At 36.6% G+C, this 22,821-nt stretch overlaps 1 long non-coding RNA gene across 1 annotated transcript; it reads right to left on the reverse strand.

Moving 5' to 3' along the window:
* Positions 1-979: 979 nt before the first annotated feature.
* LOC309500615 lies at positions 980-2,016 on the reverse strand. The gene is made up of 3 exons (XR_014206638.1): positions 1,885-2,016; positions 1,513-1,793; positions 980-1,157 (listed from the first exon to the last, which is right to left on the reverse strand). It is a non-coding gene; the product is annotated as an uncharacterized lncRNA (long non-coding RNA).
* Positions 2,017-22,821: the final 20,805 nt, after the last annotated feature.

Consider the following 22,821-nt stretch of genomic DNA (forward strand, 5'->3'; position numbering starts at 1 on the left):
TAAACCCAACAGATCTCTCAGATCATTAGGATCATATCAGCTAGAAATACCAAGGGTTCACTCTAAGCATGGCGAGTCCGCTTTTAGCTATTATGCCAGCCGCAGCTGGAACCAGCTTCCAGAAGAGATCAGATGTGCTCCTACAGTAGTCACATTCAAATTCAGACTCAAAACACTTCTGTTTAGCTATGCATTTACTGAATGAGCACTGTGCCGCTGTTCGTCCGACTGTTTGTTTTGCTTTCAAAAGTAAGCTCAATGATCAAACAATAGGCAAGGTGACAGAGAGGGTTTTAATTATGGTCAGCAGGGCATTTAGCCCGAAACTGTAAATGCCCACTCAGAAGGTGTAAAAGAAAGTGATAATGTGAAAGTGACTTGTATTAATGTGGGTTTGAAAGTAGAACAGTATTTAAATGACGACAACCGATATAGACGATAAAGTTTTCGTCTGAGAAAGAATGTGAACGCAGTGCTAAAGAAAGTGAAAAGAACGTGCGAGTAAATGAGGGAGAAAAGAAAGTTAAAGGATAGTTGATAGATGGAAGTCGTAAGAAGATTGAAGGTTAAAAGAAGGTTGAAAGATTTAAGTCTTAAGGGAATCCTTTTGAAGGAAAGATCTATAATAATATTCTTTTTTTTCTTTTTTTCTTTTTTTTCTAAGTACTGTATTTTATTTTATTTTTCTAAACTGTTTTAATTATTCTTATTTCTTTTTATTATTTTAATTTCTTCTATGTAAAGCACTTTGAATTGCCATTGTGTATGAAATGTGCTATATAAATAAACTTGCCTTGCCTTGCCTAGATCCAGGGTACCCCACATTCTGCAATCTAGTCACAAAGAAAGGCATCTCCACACTGAAGGTCTCCCACACTTTTGCACTGTTGGATCTAAAAAGACCAGTTTTAGACAATATTAGATTAGCATTTAATTGCTCATCAAGTTAAATATAGAGGTGATAATAGGCTACCTGTTGCAACTTTAACGACACTTCATTATCTGGCAGGTCTTGAAAAATCAAACCAACTGCCCTTCTCATCCACATCAACAAATATAAAGCTGAATGAAGAGCTTTAATGCCTGGGCTGGGACTCCATGAACCAGTGACCAAGCAATGAGTTTTCCACACGTGTAAAACCGGTTCTGTTCCAAGTCTGAAAGGCAAAATAATGATTTGAATTTCCTTCAAACATTCCAAGTGCTGACTGTACCTCGATCATTAAGAGTCTGATGAAAGGAAAATTGTATTTGTTAAGAAGCAGTAAATAAAAATTATGTAAATTTTAAACTTAAAATAGTCTATCAATTGTTACTTCAGATTATGACTTCAAATAAAGTTAGAATTAGGTTAAAATGTATGTACCAAGTAAAAATGTTAGGGCACAAACTGCAGTACACAAAATAAGTACATTTATTTTAGTTTGAGCATTTCTGCCTTTTAAAAAGGGAATTCAATATTTCTTGATCTTTGAGATAAAAGTCCATTGTTCAAAAGTTCAAAAAACGTACTGTAACTTTCAGAACACAAAACTTCCTCCCTTGTCTCCCAAGCTGATACTCTGTAGTATCATAACTCACAATATCAAGAAACAAACTGCCTACTTCAGGTCTGACTTGTTTCCATGAGTCAGAATGACTCTTACATAAAAAACTCTTACTTGGTCACTCTGCGCCCAAAAGACACAAGAATGCAGCAATGGTGAGCGGTGACTTTTAAGGCTGGGGTGGCAGAGGTCACAGTACTGGCTGTCACAGCAACTATTTTTTAGTTCATCGTCATCATCAGTAATCTGAAATAAAACTGGGTATATATGCTGCCTAATACCAAAGTTAGTTTAAATGTAGACAGTTGCAATTGTGCGCTATTGTATAATAACATACCTCATCATCAGCTGATTGTGTGCCACCACAGGACTGGACATGCATGTATAAGACTTGCAGTGGCATTGCTGTTTTACATGTCCGACACTCCACCTTTGGCATCTTCGCAAACTTCTCTGCAGAGAATGGAAGAGGATCAAGACATAACTCATCTTGAAGAGGGACCATGTAGAGTGCTGTTCTTCCAGTGGTTTTTGCCATTTTTATAAGGCTGCCAGTATAGCCCTCTGAGTCTGGAGGGACAACAATAAGCATCCTTCTTCCTATAAACTTGTTAAAACAGAGTATGAGTCTGAGCAAATGACTGTTCTTAATGGCTGACTTTCCTCCACCCAATGAAGAGCTATCAGAAGGGTTATTTCTGCTGAGTAAACTGATAAATGGTTAGGCTACTTGTCCTTTTAGGAATTCTAATTTTAAAATGGGGAATGCATACTAAAGCTGCTGTATGTCCTGAATCAGGGTCTGTCCATCCATCTGTAAATATTTCAATTTCCTGACTATAATTTGTATCCATGTATATTTGTACAACCTTATTCTGAATATATCCCTTTTGTTATTAATTTCTACTATTAAGGTCAACCATAGGCATTGGAATGGAGGTATTGTTGGAATTGTCACTGTATAGGACTTAAAGAGGCTACATGCGATTTTCTGAAATTTAAACTCGCGACTGACACCTGTGGCCAAAAAACGGAACTGCTCTTCCTTTCTGCTCGCTCTCGTACGTGCACACTTCACAAGTCATCCGCTGCAAAGAAGTCAACATTATGTTTACAGAGGTAAGAACAGTCAAATACATATATTGTTTGAGAAACTAAGTTTGTTTGCTGACTAGCGGTGGTGGCAGAGTGATCTGAAATGTTTAACATGAACGCGCTTGACGTCACATCCGCAGACAGCGCGCGAAAAATCCGACCCGACAGAAAATAGGAAAAATAGGATACAGGCTTATAGGTGCACCCACTGTGAGCTGACAAGGTGTCAGTATGCTCATCAGGAGATGTTTGAGTCATAAATGGTCAAATAAAAAGGCTATTGTTACGTTTATTTTGGGGAAAAAGTTGCATGTAGCCTCTTTAAATCTATTCTTGTCAGTCTTATATCATCAGCCTCTTTTTGTACCGTCCATCCAAAACTTGTATTATTTGATTTACAGTATGTTCCCAACACTCCATCAGTATCTTTTTAGCTTTAGAATGGCTGATTCTGAGGTTTTAAATGCACCACAACATACTAGCAAGGCTTGTGCTTGAATAATGTCTATCTTTTTCAATAACGTTGCTGAAGCAGATCTATACACTACCCATAATCTATTGTTGATCTTATCAACACACAATAATGAATGATGTCTTGCACCCCATTCCACCCCTGCTAAACATCTTAATATAAATAAAGCGCTTTGGGTGTACAGTAGTACATATGAAAGCGCTATATAAATGCCTCATTCATTCATTAATATGTTTATTCCTTTCTTGCATTTATCAATTATCTTTTGTATCTGTACCGCAGACGTCAGTTTTGTATCCATCCATACTCCTAAATTCTTATATTTGAGACTTGCTTAAATACCTTTTTATATAGTTGTATTCTGATTATGGGAGTTACTTTCTTTTGTGAAAAACAGATGACTTTTATTTTTGACACTGACAGTTGTGACGATCCAAGGGGCTGTGGTACTTTATTCTGTCCAGCAGGTGTCTCTGGGAAACACTTGTGTGTCTTCAGGTTAAATGCTGTGACCCAGGTGTGGAGAATTGACTGTGATTAACCATGCTGCTTATAAGATGCTGGCTTTCTCACCCTCTGGAGTCAAAAGCTTGGGGTTTGGTCACTGTGGTTCTCATGTAGGCTTTCTCACCCTCTCCAGTCCATGGCTTGATGTTGTTGGTTTTTGCATCTTTATATTTGACTTTTTGTTTGATGTAGTTATGTCTGTTTTCTTGATTAAATACTTTGATTACGTGTTTGGCCTCCCCATTCATGTTGCTACTCCTTGGGGGTCGTAACATAAATGGGGAGGCCAAACACGTAATCAAATTTGAAACAAATCCATTTCCTTGCCCATCTTTCCACTTCAACTGCCATCTGCATGCTTTTCCCTACATATGAAACATTCCGTCCTTTCATCCATAATGTTCTGTCATCAGCATACAGCGATCTTCCTATTCCCGTTCCAATTTGAGAGAATATATCAATAGTTATTATGTTGAAAAGTATTGGGCTGCATACACTCCCTTGATGTGTTCTATTTTCTATTAAATTTCATTTTGAATAAGAAGAAACTACTCTTGTATAATTCAGTCAGACAAAAAAACTCATTATCCAATTGTACATTCTGCCCTTAATGCCCAATCTGTCTAATTTAAATATAAAAGCTTCTATCCATAGCATGTCGTATGCCTTTTTGATGTAAAAAAAAACAAACAAAAAAAAACTCCCACTATTACCTTTTTATTTATTTGTGAATTTTTTATATCATCTTCCAAACAAAGAACTGCATCCAGAGTGTTTCGCCCTTTCCAAAAAAAAAACAAAAAAACACTTTGATAATGAGATATTAGTCCTTTACTCTGGAGTACCCCCAACACTGCACGTTTTCTTTGTCTCCCTAATCAAACACACCTGATTCAACTCATCAGCTCATTATCACATGGGTTGATGAGTTGAATCAGGTGTGTTTGATTAGGGAGACAAAGAAAACGTGCAGTGTTGGGGGTACTCCAGGACAGGTTTGGGAACCACTGCGTCTAGCACATGAGTAAGCATATTCATGACCATACGTTCCATTAATTTACATAAATTTGATGTTAGAGCAATGGGCTGATAGTTGGATGCTTGTGAGTGATCCTGCCCTGGCTTAGCAACTGGAACAATAATTCCATGCTTCCAAGATGGAAGTTTACCTTACTCCCATATTAAAAAAGGGACAAAATAACATTTAGTGATGCGTCTGATAAATTCTTAATCTCATCTTTTCCTGGTGATGTCTGTCTAACTCCAGCAAGAGCCCTTTTAAATTCATATAATGTAAACTTCACATCCAACGTACAACCAGAGGAACCTCTTTGTGTTTTAATATGAGGATTTTATTTTATTAAAGATTCTCTGCATCATCTCATTTCATCAGAAATATTGCTTTTACTGTGCACTTTAAAAAAGGTTTGTGCTAACACCTCTGCTTTTTCAGTATCCGTTATTATTGGTCTTTATTCGCTTATTAGAAATGGTATTTTGTTATATTTTTGTATCCCTTCCATCTGCCTAATCATACTCCGTATTTCATTGACTTCTATTTTTTCTCCAATATTATTACAGAATTTTCTCCAGTAATCTCTTTTACATGCTCCGATAACTTTCCTTACAACTGCTTGGGCTCTCTTATAATTAATTGGTCATCAAAAGATATAGACCTTCTGACCCTCCTAAGCATTCTGTTCCTAATTCGGATGACATCACTGCATTTGTCTGTCCACCAAGGTACTGCTTTCTTTTCTTTCATTCCTTCCTTTTTTCCAATAACAACTTTTGCTAGATTATATACTATTTGAACTAATTGTTCAGTATATTCCTCTCATATGTTTCGTACATTTCTAGCATTCTTATTTCACACATCTCTTTGAATTTCTCCCAGTTTTAAACCTCCATCTAAGAATTTTTTTTTAACCTATTTGCTCCACTTCTAATCCTATTTTACAACAATGGGGAAGCGGTCACTTCCTATAGTACTGTGGTTTTAACACTTGCCATGTACATTTCCTTGCCAAGTCTTCTGATTCTAACATTAAATCTATTTCAGAATGTGACCACGGGTTACATCAATCATTTTCCATCTTTCAGGCACACTAAACTGCTCCACTCCAGCATATATTCTATAATATTCCCATTATGATCATTATTTACCCTACCCCACATTGTGCTGTGTTAAAGTACTGTATCCACACCACACTAATCTACCACAGTTCCTCAAACTGTCTCCAATGTTCCTCTATTCAACCTGTTGCATGGATTTTAATAATTCATTATTTTTATATTTTGTGTTCCAGTCCAGACTTTTATTACCACTGATTCATGCAAATTTTCACTTCTATTTCCCTAAATCTTATTCATTGTCTTATAAAAGTTGCTGCCCCACCTCCAATTCCATATCTCTGTGTATGACGTTATTCCTGTAATATAAATTTCAATTGTGGCTTTAACCAATATTCTTGTACACACAACAATGGGTTTACTATTTAGTTCATCAATGTACTTTTTAAAATCTTGCCCATTGGCTAATAAACTTCTTGCATTCCATTGTATAATTGTCAACAGCATTAAGATCCACCATGTTTGTAGTTTGCACTTTGATCATTTCACTTATCTCATCTATTGTAATTATAAGTCTTTTTAGACTGCCCTAATCATGATTTTTATCCTTTCCGTTCTACTCTCTGTTTGGGCTGAATAGTTTATTACCATAAATGCAATAAATTTGACTTTGTCAAATGTGACAAAGTCAATGGGTATCATATGTGGGTATCATAATGATCAAATTTTTTTTATTTTTTGCACCCCGCGGCTGTCGTAGAACGACGCTGCAGTACGTGTAAAGGCTGCATCGTCGCGTGTGTGAGAAATTACTGTCAGAGAAGCGCTAATTTTCAAAACTTTCACAAAAATTTGCGGAGCACCATGTCGCAGAACAGACTATCTTTTTCATTGAGAATATGCACAAAGCTGTGAATTAAACACCAAGGACATCAGGAATGAATTTCCCGAAAGAAATGCCCGGAGAATGCAACTACAATGAGTGAGTAGTTTTGTGCTTTCACATTTGCAGCTATGCCAAGATCGTTTGGCATGAAGCAATTTATAATTGACATTGGCTGAGCTTTGGCTATTTTAAACATTTTTTGGGGCCGTTCTGGTTGTGAAAAGTTGTTGGGTGTGTTTTTTTTTTAATGGTATTGTTTGGTATGACATTTTTTGATGCGCTGCAGTGAACGTCTGCAGGGTTAGGGTGGGCCCGTACATTTTTTTTTGCATATGGGCCTGGGACTGACTTGCTACACAACTGTCAATAGGTACTCCTGAAATTACCCCTCGTATCCACTTTTTTTTTTCTCCCACTACAGAGCAGACGATTTATTTACCCATCAAGGATTTTAATCCTATTGCTGAAAAAAAAAACTTCCATAATCAGTCAGAGATAAGCCTATATCCTACCTTTTCAATGCAGTTAACCAGGCAAAAGGGAGGAGGAGGATACAGAACAGGAAATGATGTTGGCTTATGATGACATCACAACAATTAAAAGGGGGAAATAACTCACAATTCAATCAGGCAGCTATATCAGGTATAAGTAAATGAGCACTTTTGTGTGAATTATACATAATACATACATTTAACAATATCATTTATATACCTGTTACACCTAGTCCAATGACACAAGCGCGAAAACCGTGTAATCACAACTCTGCAGAGAGTGTGGCAGTGAGGCGAGATCCCATTGGCTCTTGATCCACCACTGGAATGTCCTCATGTGGAGCAAGCATAACTGAATGAGACCAATCAGTCTCAATGCTGCCATGAGACCAATCTGTCTGCGGCATAAACCTGCGTGGACTTGACGTCCTGTTCTGATCTGGCTCAGACAGATTTGTCGTGACTTAACACGTGCCGGAGACCGACGTGCCTGCATCGTGGAAGAATCCAAGTCCACGGCTCCACGCCTAGAAAATACATTCTAGACGCGTAATCCTAGACTCCTCAATTTTCCAGTACCAAGTCTCGATGAGCTCCTGTTGAACCCTGTGATTGAGCTAAAATCAGTCCAGGTAATTAAAAATCCAGACACCCTTGGGCCACAAAGGGGCCAGAGTCGTGTCCATACACTCGCTTGAGGAGCCATAGCCCGTTCGAATGGAAGAACGCAGTATTGGTAAGCTTTGTTCCTAAAGCAAACCTGAGGAACTTCCTGTGTCTCTTGATGATCTGGTTGTGGAAGTACGCATCCTTAGACCGATGGTCACGAACCAATCTCTGGTTCAACGTCAGCATCTTGAATCTGCTTACTCCGAGCGCAAGATTTAGTAAGTCCAAAATCATTGGACAGCATTTCTTGCCTAAACATCAAGATCTCCCAGAGAGCATCATCGTGGAAAAAAACAAGACATTGCCAACCGCAAATACAACAACAAAACACCTCAATCGCTTACGATACATTCTTGTCTACAGCTGCTCCGGCGTCGAAACAATGTTGGACTGTGTACAGCTCACTCAGGGATGAAACGTCTGCTTACTCTGTAACCAAAGCTTAGTTGGCCTAGCACCAAAATAGTTTGTGATTAAGAAAATTATCAGCCATAGTAATAGCTTTTCATTAGAAAAATTGGCAGCCATGTTTCTCACTGACACGCCCCCAACTTGTAAACTCAAAGCTTAAAGAAAATCCTTCTCGCATTTACGACTTTGGGGTGGCGTTCATGTGTCTTGAACTCGTAAATACGATCTTTCCGACATGACTTGAACGCACAATCTAATATGAAGATGCGGAATGCAAGAGCCTTATGCAAACAGGTTGAGTGCTGCGTTCGTCCATTCAATGACACTGAAACTGCAAATATGCCCGTGGCTTAATGAACAGTGTGAAACAGGATCATATGAATTCCTAGGATTAATTGTTAACCCCGGGTAAATTATGAACAATAATATGAAACATAAAGCAAGATAACCCAGGAATACATTTACCCGTGTTATAGAAATGACCCAGGGTTAACTAAGTGTGAAAAGCCTTAGTGGCAATCAGGTACAGTATACTGTACGACGGGACAGCTGTCTGTTTAGTATGGTTGCGTTCACACAGCAGTTGTGAAAATGGGTTGTGAGTCGGGTTTACAGGTGTGAGTTGTGAACGTAACTGAATTATATACTGAAAACAGGGCTAAGAACTGTATTCTAATGCTACTGTCTGAATGTGGCCTATGCGCTGCTGGCATTAGATTCAGGAACCCTGGATATATGCAATCTGGCTCCAGAATGCTCAAAAATGTAAGAGCTGGCCTGCGGTTTAGCCTTCTGTAATACTGTCTAATGTAGTCATAAAAAGGCTGCACCACACTTCTATTCCTTTTCTTAGGTCTAATGGTTACACTTCAGTGCAGGGGGTCGGTTTATTGAAAATCATTCCTCCAGTGCACAGTTCAAGTTGAAGAGCAGTTTGTTTTCTCAAGCAGGCATTCAGTAATCACATCCCAGCAGGCCTTGCAGTCTGGTATGCTTGTGTAGTAGTGTGGGATTTTTCCTTCGCGTTGGTTACCCTCATATGGGAATGTGTATATGGCATAATTAGGGCCTGTGTATTTAAATGCGTAGACAGGAGGCACTAGAACATAGGCTTTGTCATGCCCGCCACTCTTCCGGTCTCCAGTGTCACTATAGTTGAGGTAGGTGGTGGAGGAGTTTATGTGTGGTTTTGTGTGTTTTAAAGTGTCTATAGGATCATGGTTGCTGTAGCCATTCCGGTTATGTATCCTGGGAGTTGCGTCGAGCGCTCACTGAAAGCTTTTAGTGGAACATTCGTGATTGCATGCTAACACCTTGATATGCGTGATTTTCATAGGTCTCCCGCGTATCACGTGGTGGTTAACTGCAGGTCGCGCTGCTGTTTTTCTTAACTTGGGTTATTTTTCCTATTTTGAAAATATATTATGATTGTTTTCATTTGGTTAATTTTGTATTGAAGTTTGGTTTGATTAGAGTAACTTGGGCCGTAAGGTCCGAGTGGTGCGTCCATCTACCAGCTTGTAGTGCGCTCATCTAACAGTCACTCCCATTGAGTAATCTGAGGGTTTGCCAGCGAGGTAGGACGTGTTATTCATGTACCAACTGACTCTGTCAAACATTATATTTTTGTTTCTTATGTGTATGATTTGGTTATTTTGTATTTGTACCGGACCCACTAAATTTCTACTTTTTCTCTAGTTTGAGCCAAGGCTGAGTGCGCTGAGGGGGAGGTACCTGGGTGAAGGACATTGCTGTGAGTTTGGAGCACCAGGGCTTGAGCAACTCTTCCTATTGTTTGCTGTGCACGCATATGTGGTTGAGAGCACAATTTCTTCCAGCTAGTTTGCCACCCCTAAGGTAAGCTCTCAGTTTCTTTCTTTTTGGTAAAGTAACAATTTTTGTTGTATAGTATTTTCTTTCATTTTTGAGGTTGGTTTGTCTTGATTTGGCCTCTGCATTTCAGATGTCTGGAGAAATGGTCTTTTAATGTTGTGATTTTTAATTTTATTGTTATAATACACTTGCTAGTGATTTATTTCATGATTAAGATGATTCTAGTTTATCTTTTTTCTTTTTGAATAAAACTATTTATTTGATAAATTGGACAACACGTCTCTGTCTTTTCATTGCACCACCGAATCTGTGTTTCTTGTATTTCCTTGGGTGCAAATCCCAGGGTGGCGTAGTCAGTGTTATCTGGGTTTAATTATACAGAAAATACCGCTCTGGTTACAATCGCTTGAGCACAGCACAGTGAAAATTTAATAGGCTATTCCATACATATGCAAACCTTTATGGTTTTAAAGTTTCAATCTCAAATTGGGCAAGTGGACATGAGGATTAATTAGCTATTTACATAAGTTAGGATCTACTGACTTTCTTGTTAAATTTGTTTATGGCAGATATATGGATAATCAGGTTAAAAATTAACTTTTCGAACAGTCTAATATGGCTTTGCCATATGTTATGCACCATGGTTTTAATGAAGTATTAAGTCACTTAAGCAAACACAGACATTTGAAAACGGTGTTTTGCTATTTAAACTATTTACATGAATTTGTTTGACTGGCTCATTTCATGGGAAATCACTTTAGGAAAGGAGTTTTTCTAACCACCCGTTACATATCTTGAATCCTATGTGGTGCCTAAGTCATAGGTTTAAGAATTCTTAATATGTTTTTATAGCATACAACATTTTTTACTTATTCTTGATAACTCTGTTTGCTTTTGTTGGATGATTTTTACTCACAAAAACTTCTCATTCAATTAGTTTATTAAAGGGTTTTGTTTTAGATTAAATACATGACAAAGTATTTAATTAAATGCTGATAAGAAAACCTGACTGAACCTGAGAGCATTTTAATAAGCTGAGATATTTTGTGCAGTTTTTTAGGAGAGCTGTTTCATACACAAGTGCACAATTAGACAATTCTATTACATACCTGATCAAAGCATTAACAAATATCATGTTTAATTAATTATGTTTTACTTAATTAACATTTATGAGTTAAGCTTTGCCAATTTGTGATATCACAGCCAGCCATCTGTGATCCAAACTGTCCCTAGACTCTTGCAATTGATAACTTGAGGCCGATCACATTTTTATGTTGATTAGAAAGTGTATGGTAATCATTAGCTTATAAAAACATTATATCGTTTTTATGCTTGGTTTTAATAATAATTTTGTTCATGCAGCTAATGGTTCTATTGTTGTAAATGAGAAAATGTCTAAAAGATTTGGGATCTTTAGTTGTTGCGTGCAGGACAGGCAAAGAAGAGAAAATGGAGAGGTGGATCCAGATTGCAGCCATACTCATTTTATAAAACAAAAAGAAGATCATCCAAAAACAGAAAGACATGATAAATAACAGGAGCAAAATTATGCAACAGCATAGACAATACAGGATAATAGGCTAACAGAAACTGAGGGCTTAAATATACATAAGTCTCAATCACCTCCCTTCAGTAGTCAGGACAATGATCAGGGAGTCTGGCATTTTAAAGCCCACCTGTGGTGAAAATCAAGTTTTTAATGCTATATGTATGTAATGGTCTTGTCTCCAGAGCGTTATTTTCATCCTGGCCAGTAGGGGTAACTCTCCTTGAGCTCTCCATATCATGCTCACTCCAGAATTGTGGATGGCGCTTGTATCATGAACACTTGACTCTCCACTCCTGAAGGAGGCGCCATTACCCCTAACCATGTTTTAAATCCTTCTCATCAGTCCTGATTTCCCAAACCTGTGTTTGACTCTTTATAAGTCTCTTTGTTCCCTGCTACTGTGTTCAGTCTTGAGCCATTTATCCAGTGTATACTGCTGCCTGTCTTTGAGTTGAATGAATATGAATTGAGTGACTTGTTGAATATTTTGGACCCTCGTGTCTGTTTTTGTTTTCACTGTTTTATGGAAGCTCGGCACTACTAGTTTATTTGTATCTTTTATTTCTCTAGTAAAGATTACTTTTATTTTTTGAAGACTCAAGTCTACTGGCTCTTTTGATCTTCTGCTGTTGGGTTTAAGTATTAGGGAATTAGCTCAGTGAGTAACCACTCACACTTAAAGCACCAGAGATCCAGGTTCAATCCCCACCAAGGGCAACTTCTTACAATGTATATGTGGTGTTTTTAATGTGCTTTAAGACAAATCATGTGCAAATTCATGTCAACACCATTGCTGAGTATTTTCTCTTTAAAAATGCAGTGAAAAAAAGACAGTCTCAAAAACGCAGTTTGAAATCGCTGATGTTTCTGACGTCACAAACTACCTTGTAACCAATCACGTCAACGTGCCGGCTGACTTTAGCATAACTAATGCATAACTAGCATAACTTTAAAGTCCGCGTGAACAGGAAGTTGAAAAACGACTTTTCTCCAGTGCGGTGACGTATTTCCCAGTGAAAAGGAATATTGAAGCAGGGGAGTCTCGAGAGATGCCAGGTTATCCCCGTATATATTTTTTGTTGATATGAAAAATCGGGATAGATTTAGCAATATAGTGGGTGTATGATGTATATTACAATGGTATGATGAACTATATGCCTGTCTCCACTGACGTTCAATCATTTTTTTTCTCAATTCATGGTTCATGAAACATTAACAACACACTATTAGCTGTTTGATAACATAGTCCAGCAAAAGGCTAATCATATTAATTACCGTTATGTGTCCGACGTTGTAAAGAGCTACACCATTGTGCAATATACACCATTTACCTCAGTAAGTTTGCCGAGTGAATCTGTGAGCTGGCATGAGTGGAGGCGGGGCTAATTAGCATATTCATGGATCAGCATATACTAAATGACGGAAATGTTGTAGAGTTACATAAAACGTTTAAATATGTAATTTGGTGATCAAAGATAAGATTTAAGGCAGTGGTTCTTCTCAACCTCTCCTGCAGGGACCCCCTGACAGGCCATTTATCTGTTTTAACCCTGAAATGGCACACCTGATTAAATTAATTAAAGGCTTAATGAGTAGTTGACTAATTGATTAATTGACTAATTCCTACTCTTCCTACTCTAATAACTACTCATTAATTGAATCAGGTGTGCCATTCCAGGGTTAAAACAGAAACATGGCCTGTTAGGGGGTCCCTGCAGGAGAGGTTGAGAACCACTGTTTTAAGGGATACAATTATTGACTGCAAGGGGGACTTTAATGGCTTTCTCAATCGCAAAATCCTACCAGTGCACTGAATGTTTGCTCCCTAAAAGGTCCCACAATGTATAGGGATCATGCTCACTATGTGTGCGTCCCAATCAGCTCCCTAGCTTGTGAATCAGTATCGTGTACACAAATCCAGGCATTGGTAATAAGGACCCTGGCTCACAACATTTTAGGACAGATGACTACATACAAGATGTCACCTCTGGTATTAATCAACAACAGGCAGGACATAGGCTATATCTTTTTGATATTATTTGTTATGCTGTGTAAACATATTGTTCTGTTACATATCCTTACAACATTTAAGCCGAATATTAATTATACATTTTAATTAGATGTGTTCACTACCTGTTGTGATGGATTTTTTAATTAATCAACTTTAATTAATCAACTAACATTTGTTTTTCTTGCAGGAACAACATTCATATGCTTTTAAATGTTTCCAAACTCTTTGGGGAAAAATTGTGACTTTGATTGTGTGTGTGTGTGTATAAATAACAAATAGGGGAAGTGAAACTAGACAGATGACTAGTTCTCAAACCTTATGATAAGTAATCACAAAAACAGAGTTTGCTTGTGCCAGTGACAGAGGGAAAAGGTTGGGGCTTTTGAACCAATTGAACCAATCATATTGAAGGTGACATGTTAGTCACTATAATCTTATATGTTGTCTCGATTCTATAAAAACTGTTGTATCCGTGTTTTCTGGTGGGATTCTCAATGGAATTTGTCTGAGATCCTCCGGCCTTGCTTCTTGGGAGAGATTCCCTGAGAACTGCACGATGCAGAACAAAAACGACGCTTTCACCGTCTTCATGTAAACAACAAAAACGTTTTTTTTTTTTTTTAAATGGTGCACATGCATTGTGAGGTGTTTCTTAACAAAGTGACATCTCCATCTACTGTCCTGGCATGCATATAATACAGCCCTTTTAGTCATTTTCGCTGATCTGTCTGTTTTTAGTACATCGTTGTTGTGTAAACATACCCTCATACCCCCAGTGTTTTCTAGTTCTTGGTCCGATCTCTGTATTTAGTTTTTGTGTTTTCTCCGTTTATCTCCTGATTTTACCTTGTGGATCTATAATAAAGACTATTTGTTTGATTCTATATGGTCACACGCTCGTTACAGCCGCCATTACGTGACAGATTGAGGGTCTTTCAGTTATTTTGAGATGTAATTTTCTTCCTGAAAAAACATTACCAGTCAAACTGCCAATTTTTACCAACAAGCACTACTGTCATGGAAAAGTTGCTTCCATCAGAGTTTATCTTTAAATAAAATGTTGCTCTGAAACAACTGTCATATTACGACAATGAATAAATCCTTGTCTCTGTGTAGCTGGTTTGCCAAGGATATAAACATGGTATGCACTTATTGGGTAAAAATTGAAATATTATTTCTCATTAAGACAGTAAAGTGCAGACACAAAAAATATATGAGTGGAAGACATGACCCAGATCAGAGGGTCACCACAGGTCACCAACCACGCAACAACAGAATTTATGTTTTTGTACAGAGCTGATGGTAGATTGCTTTTTGATTGTTTATTATCTCCAGTAACAATAAGACAATTATTCCTATCTCTAAGCCTACAACTTCTCGTATAAAGGGAACGTTTTTTTTAAATGTTAAAATTCCTGTGAAAAAAAAGTCTTGGTTAAGTCCTCATCATCATAGTTTAGATTGATGTGTATGGTTTAAAGGGATATAAATAAACCTAATTTAAGTTTTTTTAATCACCTAATTGTGCTGGATTTAAGATTAAAAGGATAGATGACTTTAATGAGCAGTGACAGAACGGAACCAGGAAGAGAAGATCAATCCATGCAATTTTAGCCCAAATCAATCATCACATCTGCCTGGATTTAAAGTGGAGCTGAACGAATCTTCAAACCTTCATGATTCAAAAATAGGTACTATTAGTGTGGATACAAAGATTTTTTTTTTTAGCAATGGGTCTGAAATTATTTATGTTTCCACTATAGCTGTGATATAGTGTCAACGAATTAAAGGGCATAGTAAACTAACTGACATACACCTGACAATGCCACAGTTGTGGCATAAGTTCCACAACAACACGCAATTTTGCCATACAGTTTATTTTACTTTTTTGTTGTTGTTGTAAAGATTTATCAAAAGTTATTTTACTTCTTTACCAATGACACAAAAGTGAGAGTGAAGACCTTGAGATGGAACATGAGTCTTGATATTTGAAGAAATAAAAAATTAAAATATTGAAAAAAAAGGCAAATCTTTTTTTTTTTTTTTATAATTACCAAACAAGCTGTAATTTTTTCACATAACGCAAAAAATTTTAAAATATGATTTAATGTTGTTATAAATTGTGTGAATTTGGGATACTTAAATGCAAGCTCTAAAATTTGCCTTATAACAATTTAAAAAAAAATATTATGTCCCACAGAATGATATAACAAATAGGTGTGCACTCTTGTGTGCTTTTTGATACATAAAATTTCATAAAAAAATACATACATACTTTTTTATACATACATAAAAAAGGTCCTACTCTACTGTACATCCTGAGATATTCTGATGTCAAGAACATGGGTATGTTCTGTGTGAGTGGGTGGTCTATAAGTAAAATAAATAGTGTGGAGAATCTCTATTGGACACAACCTCTAATTGAGATGTGACATGTGGCAAGTGTGAGGCTAACAGGATATGGTTTCTGCAAACGGTACATACACAGGATATGTGTTTAGGTGTGAAGAATAGTTATATTTTGATGTCTGAAAAACTTGAATAACATTTGAAAAATGCTGCCAGAATGTATTTGTATAAGGTCGTGTTTTTTCGCAAAAGGTCGCAAAAATTTCAAAGAACAGGCATACAAATGGTTGACTTTTGTTCTACTAACTCTCATCTTTATAGAAACATATGTTGTTTCAAAATTTTCAATTGGAATCAGAATTTATGTGACAATTTGTTGTATTAGTGCGTACAATCGTCATATGGTGTGACATGAAAATAATTGTATATAAACTGAAAATGGATTATACCTTTCTTAAGTTACTCACTTTATCAAAGTCATTTATCATAACTAAACTGTGATCCATTATAGTTTTGTGAAAATTAATTAAATTTGTGTATTATTTTCTAAAACATTGCTCAATGTGAGACCTATGCCGTCGGTCTTTCAACATATTTTCTATTTATTGTGACAAACCATTTTTTTTGTTTTATTCAAGTTCTCACTTTGAGAAACAAGTGCCGGACAGTCACACCATATGAGTTTTGTTATGTTTGGTTGAAAATTCTGAAAAAATGAGTGATGAACTGTTTTATTGTTGAATATGTTCACATAAAGCATAATGTTCTGCACAATATTGAGAAGGTTTTTGGCAAATATATTTTGTATTCATACATGTTTGACACTGAAGACAGCAAAACTGCCTTGTCACGTCACCCACCCAAAATCAGATCACGTGCGTAAGATCAGATTAATAAATTAAAATGTGTTTGAATATCTTATTAATATTTTGCATAATCATAAGTGTTTTATATTTTAATACAACCACTTCTATTCTCTCAGTCAGAAGCTCTTATATCAGATCTTTCAGCCTATAGTATCTTATAGCAGAGCTGGCAAACTTTTAGGACCCACTAAACAGGTAATCAGTTTCAAAACATAAGTTAAGTGTGTATTTGATGGATTCGGTGAGTTCATTTAAGGATCTGACAGAAGAATATGTCAGACTAAAACTCTTGAAATTGTGAGTCTTTTTAAGGTATTCATAAATTTACCGACTCATAAACAGACATTTGTTTGTGAAGCGGATTGCACAAGTTGCAATTCAACTCAGTAAGTTGGATGTTGATTCAGTAGGCCACTTTGAAGGATTCGGTGAGGTTTTTCAGTGAAAGATATGTCAGAAACCAGTAACTTCTTGTTTTTGAGCAATTCATTAAATAGACTCAAATGGTTGCACTGTTTGTTTGTTTTTGCATGCAGCCCGTGAGGAGAAAACACTGTTATATTTTTCATATTTCACTTATTTTTGATAAAAAAATTCCACATATTTGAAAGGCTAATTAAAATACTGCATGTACTGATCCTGTAGCTTTTCATTTTTTTATTTTTTTTTAAACACAAAACAGAATAAACTCTTTAAATGTTTGGGTCATTTCAGAATGTCATATATTATTCCGGCACTCTTTTCCGATATTTTTATTTGACTCTTTTTCATTTGAAAAGCAGTGACGCCTCATCTTGTGTGACTTTCAAAGAAGAGATCATTTCAGTTTAACTTAATTAAACTGAATACTTTCAACAGGTTGCTCTACATAAGCTCTTATGTACAATCGCCTGTTGAAGGTTTGGATGGTTGTTTATAAGATGAGATTAAGTTGAGTTTTCATTTTCTTTTCAATTTCACTGGCACCCCCCATTGGTTGAACTTGTCAGTCTGGTTTTGATGACCAAACAGACAGAGATGCATTTCCGCAAAATGTTGTAAGCCTGGTGATGCTGATATTTTGTACAATCTACTTAGGCTCACTGCCCACAGAGTTTTGACCATGTCTATACTTTTAATAGATATTCTGCATAATAAAGTATTTCACTCTTATTATGATATTTTTTTAGCCTTTTTAGGAAGTAAATGTGCTCATGTGTTGTGGTGGAGGTATTGAAGTCTAAAAAATATGGATCCCTGCAGGTGATTTCTGTGGCTTCCAGAAGTTCACAATGCTCTATATTGTTGCTCTGTGCTAAGGGTCAGGTTGTACTCAATTTACCATTGTATGATGTTCTGGACATATTTCTTGAGTGCTGACCCTGTATGCTTTTATAATGGAGCTGGGACAGGTTAATAGTTTGTAGAAGATTGAAGAGAGAGTAATTGGGTGCTCAGTATGAAACGCTAGTTAGAATGGAGGAGCTCTAGTTGCCTAATCTATAGCCTGAGGTGTGAGATAGGATAATAGGATGTTAAAGGCAAAGTTGTAGCCACTAATAAGAATTCTGATGTAACTGTCTTCGTTCCAAGTGTGGAGCACGTGGCATCATCTTTTGTTTATGTGATGCAGAGCTGTAGCTTGACATTCTGGGAACTCTGACTGTATGCTTTCTGTTACACTTAAGCAAAATAAGAATTTGACCAGGTGAAGATAGTGCATGTTATATTGCATATATGGTAATCCCACCATTTATTATAAAAGAAAAATATTTCTTGGTATTTTTTTCATTAAAGCTGTCTTATCATCATTAATCCTTGATGTTTGGAATTCAACAGAGACAAGGAGCCGCTTGTGGTGTTCAGTCAGTCAATCACAACTTTTTATTAGCTGCCCTGAGCATGGATTGAACAACTTTTATGAAATAAGTCAGACAATTTAAGCAACTCGCAACAACCTGCACCGGGACCCGAATATTACATCCCTGCCTGGGACCATCTCATAAAGGAGACTATAGCTTAAAAATGTTGATACAACTAGCATTATACATTACTATTTCTGGGCCATGGCCTAAGTGGCAGGTAAATAGATTGGGTTTTTAATGGAATCATGATGCTTAATTGTACTAATTTGTGTGCTTATTGTACATTAGCTACAGTAGTTTAAGGAAAGAGTATAATCAGATAGTTTAAGTACTCGGTAAGAAGCACCTTTACAGTTTATGTTCACTTTGGTCAATAAATAGTCACATTTCGTGTGTTTTCCCCCCTTAAAGGGATACTCCACTTTAAAATGAAAATTCTGTCATCATATACTCACCCTCATGTTGTTTCAAACCTGTATGAATTTCTTTCTTCTGCTGAACAGAAAGGAAGATATTTAGAAGAATGTCAGTAACCAGACAGTTTCTGGTACCATTGACTTCCATAGTATATATTTTTTTCCTACTATGGAAGTCAATGGTACCAGAAACTGTCTGGTTACTGACATTCTTCTAAATATCTTCCTTTCTGTTCAGCAGAAGAACGAAATTCATACAGGTTTGAAACAACATGAGGGTGAGTATATGATGACAGAATTTTCATTTTAAAGTGGAGTATCCCTTTAATTTCATTAGCACTTTCCACAGTTGCCAGTGACTTGATTGCTATGTTTTAACAGTTGGTTAAGGTGAGTGCTTTTATTATTTTATACTCAAGCAAACAGCAGCTCTGATGATGAAAAAGCGCACACTAATCATGTACAAATATGTAAAATCTACAAATGTAATAAATTAACGATAATAAATCCTTAACAACTGTGATAATACCCAACCGGGTTAGAATAAAGGTCTGTGTTAGTTACTTTTCATATACCACAACCATTATACCTCCAGTGAGAACCTGTCAAGGAACTGATCAAAGTATATGCCTTACAACAGTAAAATACATGAATGGACTTTTCTGACCAATACAAGGTTTAGTATATGACAAAAAACCAACCAAGTGCTGTGCATTCAAGTGATTCTGAAACTATACCAACCATAACTAATGGGGTTTGGAATGAGGCTCAGTCCTACAGTAAGTGGGCTGCTGACCAACCAGATAATTTCAGCTGGGTAGAGGGAGAGAGAATTGTGCTGGTGCGTTATTCAATGGTAAGACCTTTTCCCCTACTATTTCCTTTTGTGAAACAATGTCACTTGTGGCTCTGCAAAAGCACCACAATTTGTGTGGACAATGCATTGAGGCAGACATCCTTTTTGACGCTCCCTTTCCATTCATCTGCATCATGAAGGACTACAAATAAAATCAAAAACGTCTCATCTCTTCACTTTGTGATTATAATGAAGTATCATTGTAACGAGGTTCGTTAATAAGGGAAGAAGGAGAATGGAACCAGTGAATTTTTAACATAAAACGTTCACAAGTTCACACTTACAAATGATTAGATAGAGTAAAAGAGTATGTGTATTTGGTGTGCTGTCCGAGGGAGGGCTCCGAGCTCGGAATGTGGCCCAAACCCAGAGAACTCCCCGTATTTCTAGTCAGGATAGTAACCAGGCAAGTGTGAGGAGACAGGGTGGTGGAAGGATGCAGAAAAAACTGTTGAGGACCGTAGGTGAGTCAGCTACATATTTATAGGCCTCCTCTCATGCTGATTGGGTAGATCATTTGAATGTGCTCCTCCCGAACTTTGTTAATAAAACAACATTTAATACAAAAATGAACAAACACCAAAATGAAAAATTAAAGAGGCAGCCTCTCACAGATGACCGCTGCACAAACATGAACAAAATGCAAAATAAAGTACAGGCCTGATCCGTTTATCCTTCTGGAGCTCCTCTGTAAGGCTCAAGACCGGTGTGGTGCGCAGTGCAGTGTCACGTTACGCTAAATAGAACCCAAGCGCAGACAGTAACTTTCACAAAACACGGTTTATTTACAACTAGAAACAAAGACCCACGATGGGGCAAACAAACAATAACTAGACAATAAACCGGAACTGGAACTTTCACAGACAGACCACAATACTCACAGAACTGAATGTTAACAAGACGAACCAGCACTGAGGAACAAACACCGGGAGCTTACATAGAACACATAATTACAAGGTACAGGTGACACTGATGACATCAATACTAACGAGGGAACAAGGAACGTAAGGACACATGATCACAATCACAGGTGACACTAATACAACATTAACAACATGGAAACGAAACAAAACACAAGACAATGCAAACACATAGTCAAAACAACCAACCATGTGTTTGCACACAAAACAAGAGACAAATACATGACATGCAGGTGATGCTCATTAGTACTTGTGCCACTAGCCTCGCTCCGTTCCCACGACTCTCGGCCCCGCCTTGCTTGCCACAATCATATTAACTCTTTCCCCACCATTGATGAAATTTTCCGTCATTTATGACACAATGCAACCAAAATGGAACGTCCCCCTAAAGTTATACAACGAACCTTGAACTGCAGCACTTTCATAACAAAAAGAGTACGGTTTAGGAACATCCGTAATGTTTTGTAAAGGTTCGGGATTTTCGTCACCTTTAGAGAACTTTTAGGGAACGTTGCGCAAGATCGCAAGAACATCCCCTCCTGGGATATTTATTTAATATTTGGCAGGTTATTTAATATATTTATTACACGGCTCTCTGGAATAGTTTTTTTTTGTCAATCTTGCCATCCAGTTGTCAGAAATTTCCTAATATTCAACGTCATCCATGGCGATGTTCCTTATTGAAACTGGCACTATACTTTCATGTCTCCTATATCACACCAGGGACTACCACTATCTTGTAGATATGTTATATTTAAAGGCAACATGGAATGGAAGTTGCGATAGTCTTTTCTTTCCTATTGTGATGTATATGCATGTGAAACGTCTTCTCGAACAAGACGTATAATAAATACTTCAATATTCCATAAAAAATTAAGAATGGTCAATTTTGATTTCATTGTGACTAATATTTTGTAGATTTCTCTAAGTTATATTATCAAAATAAAAATAAGAAATAGAGCGGTTTATATTAGTGATGAGAAGTTATTAATTAATTTTAATTCATTTACAGACGCTCTCGTTCGACAAATTAACTATTTTTTATTTGTCATTTTGTTTTTTTGAATTTTAACATTTTATAATTTCAACAGCCAAAATCTCTGTAACGTCACATACACAATCTTTGACCATATTACAAAATAGGAAATCATTACAATGCAGGCAAAGATAAATTATGAGAAACGCAAAATAATTAGTTAACCTCTTTCTTTCGTTCATTTGTCACACAGTGAACATATCTTGGTAACACTTTACAATAAGGTTCATTAGTTAACATTAGTTAACTACATTAGTTAACATGAACAAAGAATGAACAGTACTTCTACAGCATTAATTAATCTTAGTTAATATTAATTTTAACATCAAAGGTTGTATTTGTTAACATTAATGCACTGTGAACTAACATGAACAAACAATAAACAGCTGGATTTTTATTAACTTAGATTAACAAAGATTAATAAATACTGTAACAAATTTATTGCTCATTGTTAGTTCATGTTAGTTAATACATTAACTAATGTTAACTAATGAAACCTTATTGTAAAGTGTTACCCATATCTTTACATCCCTTTACCTAACCTATTCCTAACTTCGGCATCAATATTGTGATGATTTTTTAAGCCTCTGCCCTCAACTACAAAAAAGGTTTCTGACTATGATTTGATTATGTTCATAAAGTCAGTGCTGGACACTGTCCCACTGATAATCTACCACCAGACTACTTTCACTGGATTCCTTGTTCATTCATCCACTCTGGCCATAAAACATTCTAGCTTCAAAAAAGTAGTAAGATATAATACATTTCCTATCAATAATGATTGTTTTTTAAAATGTTACAAAATATGATGTTAGGTTTTGAGAGTCATTTGCAATATAGTTTGCACACAGATCGCAGAGAATATGATGTTCATTTTAATGTCAACAAAATCCACTCATAGCCTCAGGACGTTTTTAATAACAGCTCATTTGTCTTTGTCTTTTAATCTGACATCCAGACATTTTTATTTCTTTTCAACACTAAGCAGCA

Source organism: Leuciscus leuciscus (genome assembly GCF_965113295.1).
Source record: "Leuciscus leuciscus genome assembly, chromosome: 6".
Lineage (NCBI taxonomy): Eukaryota > Metazoa > Chordata > Actinopteri > Cypriniformes > Leuciscidae > Leuciscus > Leuciscus leuciscus.